Source organism: Lepidochelys kempii, chromosome 2, assembly GCF_965140285.1.
Source record: "Lepidochelys kempii isolate rLepKem1 chromosome 2, rLepKem1.hap1, whole genome shotgun sequence".
Lineage (NCBI taxonomy): Eukaryota > Metazoa > Chordata > Testudines > Cheloniidae > Lepidochelys > Lepidochelys kempii.
In genome coordinates, this window is record NC_136381.1 from 246,627,971 (window position 1) to 246,638,321 (window position 10,351).

The window sequence follows — 10,351 nt, forward strand, 5'->3', positions numbered from 1 at the left end:
TTTTCCCCCCTTTTAAAGATGGGCACTGCATTAGCCCTTCTCCAGTCTTCCTGGGACTCTCATGTTATCCATGAGTTTGCAAATATTATTGCCAGTGGCTCTGAGATTTTTTCAGCGAATTCCTTCAGTACCGCCAGTGAATGTCATCAGGCCCCGCTTGGTCAGAAGATCTTGGACTTGTTTCTTACTTATCCTGATCTGCATCCCTTCCCCTTTATTGCCTATGGTAACTTTGCTAGTCATCCAGTCTCGTTATTTTTTGTGAGATGACAGAAGCACAGTAGGCATTGAACAGCTTGTCCTTCCTATCATCTTATGTTACTAGCTCACCTTCTCCAGTGAGCAGCAGACCCACACTGTCCTTAATCTTTCTGTTTTCTCTGACATATTTGAAGAATGCCTTCTTGATGTCTCTAACATTCCTTGCCATCTGTAACTCATTCTTTGCCTTGGCTTTCCTGATTTTGTCCTTACACGTTCATACTATTCCCATGTATACTTCCTTGGTGACATGCCCCTCCTTCCATTTCCTGTATGTATATCTTTTGGTTTTTAGATAGCTAAAAAGAGCTCCTTGTGCAGCCACATTGGCCTCCTGTTACTCTTCTTATCTTTTGCCTGCGTTGGACTATCTCGATGTTGAGCCTCTGGTATTATGTTTTTTATAAACTTCCAGCTCTGTTCAACTCCCTTTGTTCCGAATTGGTCTTTCCATGGGACCTTGCTTACTATTTTTCTGAGTTGGTTTAAATCCACCTTTCTGAAATCCAGTGTTCTTGTTTTGCTGTTCTCATGCCCTCCTTTCGATAGGATCTTGAATTATATCAGCTCATGATCACTTCCTCCCAAGTTCCTAACCATCTTCTTCATGTTCACAACTAATTCATCCTTGTTGATCAAAACCAGATCCAAAATGGATGATCCCTTATTTGTTTCCTCAGCTTTCTGAATCAGAAAGTTGTCCCCTACACATGCTAAGAATTTGAAGGACATGTTATGGTTTGCTGTAATAGTCTTCCAAAAGATATCAAGAAAGTTACATTCCCCATTAATACTAGCTCATGTGTGTTAGCTAATCTTGTAGAATGCTTGTAGAATGACTCACCCACTTCCCCTTCCTGATTTGGTAGTCTATAATAGAAGCCCACCATAACATTGCCTTTGTTCTTTTTCCTTTTTATCCTCACCCAGAGACTTTCAGTAGGTCTGTTGCTCACTTGCTCTTGGACCTCAGAGCAAGCATATACGTTCTTGACATAGAATTGGGGAAAGTGCAAAGAAAGGCAACAAAAATTATTAGGAGTATGGAACAGCTTCCAGATGAGGAGAGGTTAAAAAGACTGGGAGTGTTTGGCTTAGGAAAAAAGAGGACTAAGAGAGCCATGGTAGAGGTCTATAAATATTATGAGTTGCATGGAGAAAGTCAATAGGGAAGTATTATTTATCCCAACATAAGAACTAGGAGTCATCCAATGAAATTAATAGGCAGCAGGTTTAAACCAAACAAAAGAAAGTACTTTTCTTTTAGCGAGCAGATCGAGCGAGCAGATCGAGGGACGTGATCGTTCCCCTCTATTCGACATTGGTGAGGCCTCATCTGGAGTACTGTGTCTAGTTTTGGGCCCCACACTACAAGAAGGATGTGGATAAATTGGAGAGAGTCCAGCGAAGGGCAACAAAAATGATTAGGGGTCTGGAACACATGACTTATGAGGAGAGGCTGAGGGAGCTGGGATTGTTTAGCCTGCAGAAGAGAAGAATGAGGGGGGATTTGATAGCTGCTTTCAACTACCTGAAAGGGGGTTCCAAAGAGGATGGCTCTAGACTGTTCTCAATGGTAGCAGATAACAGAACGAGGAGTAATGGTCTCAAGTTGCAGTTGGGGAGGTTTAGATTGGATATTAGGAAAAACTTTTTCACTAAGAGGGTGGTGAAACACTGGAATGCGTTACCTAGGGAGGTGGTAGAATCTCCTTCCTTAGAGGTTTTTAAGGTCAGGATTGACAAAGCCCTGGCTGGGATGATTTAACTGGGAATTGGTCCTGCTTCGAGCAGGGGGTTGGACTAGATGACCTTCTGGGGTCCCTTCCAACCCTGATATTCTATGATTCTATGATTCTACTTCTTCACACCACGCAGAGTCAGCCTGTGGAATTCATTGACATGGGAGTTTGTGAAGGCTGAAAGTATAAATGAGTTAATAAAATAATTAGCTAAGTTCATGGAGGATAAGTCCATCAATGGCTAGCCAAGATTGCAAGGGACACAACCCCTGGAGAACACAGGCTATCGAATTTCACCAAAGGGTTTCTTCTGTTTGAGTTGCAACATATCTTTTAGAAAGACATCCAAAAGACATTGCTCTCTTCATAATTTAAAATCATTCCACAAATAACTTCTGTGAAATGTTCCAGCCTAAGGTTTGCTAGATCATTCACAATGACAATTGCATAATTTGGTATTTGTACTCTGATCAGTCCCCTTTATGACTTAGTAAGGTTTCTGCTCCCTGACTGTATGACCTCCAAGTCCCAAAAAGCATTCATCGTTGCAAGAACACAATGCTTTTTCTGCAGCTGTGCTTGTGAACCATTATTTGCTTGTATGGAATGCTCAGAGGAAGTGAATAGAAGCATTTATGAAAATCAATGTTAATTCCCAGTTTTTAATAGCATTTATGCTCACTATGTTTTAAAGCTATTCACCAGGTTTAGCTTTAGTCACAAGACCCCCCATAAAACTGTGTGAAGGTCATTTGCCTGTACCCTAAACACTTTTTGAAACTGCAAGCTGTAGTTCTATTGGCTATTTCAGTGGGAGTCCCATTCAACTGGAGCAAGGTGTGGTGTATCTGGGGCATCATCTGTGACCTACATTACAATCCACTTTTTTCAAGCTGTAGAATTGCATCTTTATGCAAGCTTCCAGATATACATCAAGCTAAAGCAATGTTTAGCAGTTAGTGATCATACAGATTTCTTTAATTGCTGATTTTCGCCATCCTCTCTTTTATTTTTTTCCAGGTACACAATAAACATACTTACAATGCCATCTGAAAACTGAGCTGCTCATTTTTAATGAGATAGTAATGAATTCTTACTCTTGTCATGGTGGACCATTTCTTTATTCAGTGTATAACATCTAGGCAGGCAGTGAATTCATTTTCCATTGCATGCATGAGCTTGTGCATTTACATTTGTGCCCATCAGCTGTAGCTTAACAGTGCCTGCTGCTCTGAAACAGACACATTGTGTTGTTTCTATTGATAATGCTTTAATACTTTTTCACCTCTATGAGGACCAAACACATCACGGATTGCCAAATCATGCTGTGTGCAGGAGGTTGTAGACCTAACTCTGATATTTTTTTTCTTCATGCCTAAGGTAATTCAAGCATATTCTCCACATGAATCATGCTGTCCTCATTGCTTCAGTGGTTTGAAGTGTGACACAGTACATATATCAAATGCAATTTAGATGGCATGCTTTAATATTTCCTTGGTACAAGTGCTAAGAAAATAAGAATTGCCAGAACAGAACCAGTGCTCCATCTATTCTAACATCCCGCCTCAGTCAGTAGCTATCTGCTTAGCAGGCACACAAAATTCAACCATGGAAGAAAATTTCTTTCTGGCCCCATCTGGTGCTCCACTAATGCTATGAAGCATGAGTGCTTGTTGTTCCTGCAATTGTTATCTTAGTCACTGAAACTGCAGATGTTATTTTTATTTACAAATATGTGATCCTTGTTTGAAATGTGCTAAACTACTTTGTGAGAGTAGGTGTGCCCACCATATTTGTAGTGTTGCTGAAAACGAGACTAATCTTTCATTTTCTTCTCTTAACTTTCTGTTGATTATTATTTTGGAAATTTAACAGCACCATGACAGGATTGGAAGTCACCAGATGGCGCTATTACAGATGTCTGTGCTAGTTCTCTGAATGTGTAGGCAGTGAGCTGTTGAAAGAAGGGTTTATTGTCTGCTGCGATGGAATTCTTTTTAGATGCTAAGCAGTCTGTTCCCCATTGTGCTAGCCATATGCTTTCCTTGCTAACTTAGACTCCTTTTTCTTAAGGGAGCTGCTGCCTACAGGTTGATCTCACACAAGCAAACAAAACATTACGTGATGCCAAAACATTACAAAAATGGCTGGTAAAGAACCACAAGTATTACATTATAGACCAGTCATCTACACGGGAGTGGAATGAATGGAAGTCCAGCATCCGCTTTGCTGGCTTGTGAGATGAAATAACAGAATTCTAAGTAATAAAATTCATGTAACACAATGTTTTCTATCTGACTCCTTCATGGAGAAATCCATAGTTTCATATGCATGACTATTTTGTTGTTATGGCCCTCAAGACCCTAGTATGTTTGACTGACTTACCAAAAATAACTAAAATTAACAAGAACAATTCAAATAGGCAGTATGGGTACACACACAAAAATTGAACCAGCATAGAAATTCACCAGTAACTGGCAATAAGCTGAAATAATGGTAAATATTAGAACAAGAACAAGAACACTGAAATGGACAATATTGAACCTCTGAAACATTAGTAGATGAAGCTACCATTTTATTTCAAATTTGAACCATTGCTTCAGAATAAGCAATTTGATGGAATGAAAAATGAGACCATCCAGACAAACATGTGATATAGAACCAAATCTGAAGAGTCTTGTGCATATGTGACATAGCCCTGGTCTACACTAGGACTTTAGGTCGAATTTAGCAACGTTAAATTGATTTAAACCTGCACCCATCCACACAGTGAAGCCCTTTATTTCGACTTAAAGGGCTCTTAAAATCGATTTCCTTACTCCACCCCTGACAAGTGGATTAGTGCTTAAATCGACGTTCCCAGCTCGAATTTGGGGTACTGTGGACACAATTCGATGGTATTGGCCTCCGGGAGCTATCCCAGAGTGCTCCATTCTGACCGCTCTGGAGAGCACTCTCAACTCAGATGCACTGGCCAGGTAGACAGGAAAAGAACCGCAAACTTTTGAATCTCATTTTCTGTTTGGCCAGCGTGGCAAGCTGCAGGTGACCATGCAGAGCTCATCAGCACAGGTGACCATGATGGAGTCCCAGAATCGCAAAAGAGCTCCAGCATGGACCGAACGGGAGGTACGGGATCTGATCGCTGTTTGGGGAGAGGAATCCGTGCTATCAGAACTCCGTTCCAGTTTTCGAAATGCCAAAACCTTTGTGAAAATCTCCCAGGGCATGAAGGACAGAGGCCATAACAGGGACCCGAAGCAGTGCCGCGTGAAACTGAAGGAGCTGAGGCAAGCCTACCAGAAAACCAGAGAGGCGAACAGCCGCTCTGGGTCAGAGCCCCAAACATGCCGCTTCTATGATGAGCTGCATGCCATTTTAGGGGGTTCAGCCACCACTACCCCAGCCGTGTTGTTTGACTCCTTCAATGGAGATGGAGGCAATACGGAAGCAGGTTTTGGGGACGAAGAAGATGATGATGAGGAGGAGGTTGTAGATAGCTCACAGCAAGCAAGCGGAGAAACCGGTTTTCCCGACAGCCAGGAACTGTTTCTCACCCTAGACCTGGAGCCAGTACCCCCCGAACCCACCCAAGGCTGCCTCCTGGACCCAGCAGGCGGAGAAGGGACCTCTGGTGAGTGTACCTTTTAAAATGCTATACATGGTTTAAAAGCAAGCATGTGAAAGGATTACTTTGCCCTGGCATTTGCGGTTCTCCTAGATGTAGTCCTAAAGCCTTTGCAAAAGGTTTCTGGGGAGGGCAGCCTTATTTCGTCCTTCATGGTAGGACACTTTATCACTCCAGGCCAGTAACACATACTCGGGAATCACTGTAGAACAAAGCATTGCAGTGTATGTTTGCTGGCATTCAACCAAAATCCGTTCTTTCTCTCTCTGTGTTATCCTCAGGAGAGTGAGATATAATTCATGGTCACCTGGTTGAAATAGGGTGCTTTTCTTCAGGGACACTCAGTATAGCCCATTCCTGCTGGGCTGTTTGCCTGTGGCTGAACAGAAATGTTCGCCGCTGTTAGCCACAGGGAGGGGGGAAGGTTGAGGGGGTAGTCACGCGGTGGGAGGAGGCAAAATGCGACCTTGTAACGAAAGCACATGTGCTATGTATGTAATGTTAACAGCAAGGTTTACCCTGAAAGAGTGTAGCGACTGTTTTATAAAATGTGTCTTTTTAAATACCGCTGTCCCTTTTTTTTTCTCCACCAGCTGCATGTGTTTCAATGATCACAGGATCTTCTCCTTCCCAGAGGCTAGTGAAGCTTAGAAAGAAAAAAAAACGCACTCGCGATGAAATGTTCTCCGAGCTCATGCTGTCCTCCCACACTGACAGAGCACAGACGAATGCGTGGAGGCAAATAATGTCAGAGTGCAGGAAAGCACAAAATGACCGGGAGGAGAGGTGGAGGGCTGAAGAGAGTAAGTGGCGGGCTGAAGAGAGTAAGTGGCGGGCTGAAGACAGGGCTGAAGCTCAAATGTGGCGGCAGCGTGATGAGAGGAGGCAGGATTCAATGCTGAGGCTGCTGCAGGACCAAACCAGAATGCTCCAGTGTATGGTTGAACTGCAGCAAAGGCAGCTGGAGCACAGACTGCCACTGCTGCCCCTCTGTAACCAACCGCCCTCCTCCCCAAGTTCCATAGCCTCCACACCCAGATGCCCAAGAACGCGGTGGGGGGGCCTCCGGCCAACCAGCCACTCCACCACAGAGGATTGCCCAAAAAAAAGAACGCTGTCATTCAATAAATTTTAAAGTTGTAAACTTTTAAAGTGCTGTGCTTAAAGTGCTGTGTGGCATTTTCCTTCCCTCCTCCACCACCCCTCCTGGGATACCTTGGTAGTCATCTCCCTATTTGTGTGATGAATGAATAACGAATGCATGACTGTGAAGCAGCAATGACTTTATTGCCTCTGCAAGCGGTGATTAAAGGGAGGAGGGGAGGGTGGTTAGCTTACAGGGAAGTAGAGTGAACCAAGGGGCGGGGGGTTTCATCAAGGAGAAACAAACAGAACTTTCATAGCGTAGCCTGGCCAGTCATGAAACTGGTTTTCAAAGCTTCTCTGATGCGTACCGCGCCCTCCTGTGCTCTTCTAACCGCCCTGGTGTCTGGCTGCGCGTAACCAGCAGCTAGGCGATTTGCCTCAGCCTCCCACCCCGCCATAAACGTCTCCCCCTTATTCTCACAGATATTGTGGAGCACACAGCAAGCAGTAATAACAGTGGGAATATTGGTTTCGCTGAGGTCTAAGCGAGTCAGTAAACTGCGCCAGCGCGCCTTTAAACGTCCAAATGCACATTCTACCACCATTCTGCACTTGCTCAGCCTGTAGTTGAACAGCTCCTGACCACTGTCCAGGCTGCCTGTGTACGGCTTCATGAGCCATGGCATTAAGGGGTAGGCTGGGTCCCCAAGGATACATATAGGCATTTCAACATCCCCAAAGATTATTTTCTGGTCTGGGAATAAAGTCCCTTCCTGCAGCTTTTGAAACAGACCAGAGTTCCTGAAGATGCGAGCGTCATGCACCTTTCCCGGCCATCCCACATTGATGTTGGTGAAACGTCCCTTGTGATCCACCAGAGCTTGCAGCACTATCGAAAAGTACCCCTTGCGGTTTATGAACTCGGCGGCTTGGTGCTCCGGTGCCAAGATAGGGATATGGGTTCCGTCTATAGCCCCACCACAGTTAGGGAATCCCATTGCAGCAAAGCCATCCACTATGACCTGCACATTTCCCAGGGTCACTACCCTTGATATCAGCAGATCTTTGATTGCGTGAGCTACTTGCATAACAGCAGCCCCCACAGTAGATTTGCCCACTCCAAATTGATTCCCAACTGACCGGTAGCTGTCTGGCGTTGAAAGCTTCCACAGGGCTATCGCCACTCGCTTCTCAACTGTGAGGGCTGCTCTCATCCTGGTATTCATGCGCTTCAGGGCAGGGGAAAGCAAGTCACAAAGTTCCATGAAAGTGCCCTTACGCATGCGAAAGTTTCGCAGCCACTGGGAATCGTCCCAGACCTGCAACACTATGCGGTCCCACCAGTCTGTGCTTGTTTCCCGAGCCCAGAATCGGCGTTCCACAGCATGAACCTGCCCCATTAGCACCATGATGCATGCATTGGCAGGGCCCATGCTTTCAGAGAAATCTGTGTCCATGTCCTGATCACTCACGGGACCGCGCTGATGTCGCCTCCTCGCCCGGTATCGCGTTGCCATGTTCTGGTGCTGCATATACTGCTGGATAATGCGTGTGGTGGTTGATGTGCTCCTAATTGCCAAAATGAGCTCAGCGGCCTCCATGCTTGCCTTGGTATGGCGTCCGCACAGAAAAAAGGCGCAGAACGATTGTCTGCCGTTGCTCTGACGGAGGGAGGGGCGACTGACGACACGGCTTACAGGGTTGGCTTCAGGGAGCTAAAATCAACAAAGGGTGTGCCTGTACATCAAGGAGTATTTCAGGCAGGACTGCACGGAGGGTTCCAATAAGAAATGGTGCACCAAAGTTATCGTTGTTATTGGAACAAGGAGGTTAGCCTGGCCTCTGATTGATACATGGCTAGATTAACCTCGCTGCGCCTTCTCTGTGACTGACTGCAGTGTGATCTAGACAGGGGAGGAGGAAAATGAGTACAAAACAAATCTGGTCTATTTCTTGTTCTGACCCACTCCATCTATCCTTTACATCTTTGGCTGGCAGCAGACGGTGCAGAAGGACTGCATGCCATCCACATCTCATGGCTGCTTGGCAGAAGATGGTACAGTACGACTGCTAGCCATCTTCATCTCTTGCCTGCCTGGCATAAGATGGTACAATACGACTGCTAGCAATCCTCATCTCTTGCCTGCCTGGCAGAAGATGGTACAGTACGACTGCTAGCAGTCCGTATCGCCTGCCCGCTCACCATAAGATGGTTCAATAGGACTGCAGGACTAAAGAGAATGACCTGGTCAAGTCACTCCAAATTTAGTCCCTGCGCCCATGTCTGCCCAGGCGCTCCCAGCCGACGTGGCCAGGAGCATCTCGGACACGACGAGGACGACTACCAATCGTATTGCACCGTCTGCTGCCAGAAGGCAATGGGTTGCTGCTACTGTGCAGCAAAGCCGTACAGCGTCTGCCAGCACCCAGGAGACATAGGGTGACGGTTACCTGAGCTGGCTCCATGCTTGCCGTGGTATGGCGTCTGCACAGGTAACTCAGGAAAAAAGGCGCGAAATGATTGTCTGCCCTTGCTTTCACGGGGGGAGGGAGGGTGGGAACGGGGGCCTGACGATATGTACCCAGAACCACCCGCAACAATGTTTTAGCCCCATCAGGCATTGGGATATCAACCCAGAATTCCAATGGGCAGCGGAGACTGCGGGAACTGTGGGATAGCTACCCACAGTGCAACGCTCCGGAAGTCGACGCTTGCCTCGGTACTGTGGAAGCGCTCCGCCGAGTTAATGCACTTAATGCACTTAGAGCATTTTCTGTGGGGACACACACACTCGAATATATAAAACCGATTTCAAAAAAACCGACTTCTATAAATTCGACCTAATTTCGTAGTGTAGACATACCCATACAGAGATGTCTTTTGCTTTCACACACAGGGATTAGCAAGTGCATCACTTCTCACTTAATCCTAAAAAGTTAGATAGCTCCTATGTTGTTAGCTCTGTTTTGCAAATGGAACAACTAAGTGGTTTGCTCAAGCCCACACAAATCAGAAACAAAATTATAACTTGTCTCTGACTTCCAACCTCAGGCTTTGTTTACTTTACTATGCCACCCATCAAAACTGAAGGTATTAAAAGTTATTGTTATCAGGAGTATTTCCCCTACAAAAAGTGTGAAGTTATTTGAATAAAAAGCAACAAAAAAGACCATTTGCCATTTTATGGGAAATTTGACACTTCATGTTCTAAAGTCCTCCTTTTCACAAACTCAGCCCTGGACAAAAAATATTGCTACCCTCTAAGTGTATTCTGTCCAGTAGCAAAAATTGGCACAGAATATGATATATACAAGATATAGATAAACATAGTTTGCATCCATGTACAAAATTAGAGTAAATGCTAAGTTCACAGCATAGACAGAGAAATTAGATAAAATAAGTATGTCGCTGGAAGTTTGCAACATAACACTAATTTATTTCTTAGAATTCAGAATGATAACACACAAAAACCCCAGAGAGAGAGAGAGAGAGAGAGAGAGAGGGAACAGCATGCTCCCTAAGGCAAACAAATACAATTCACAGCCCCCAACCCTTACTTTAAGTTGGCTCTTTCTAGGCTAGCTGTCTACTGGCTGACCCATACAACCCAAATCACATGACTTCCCTCAGAGT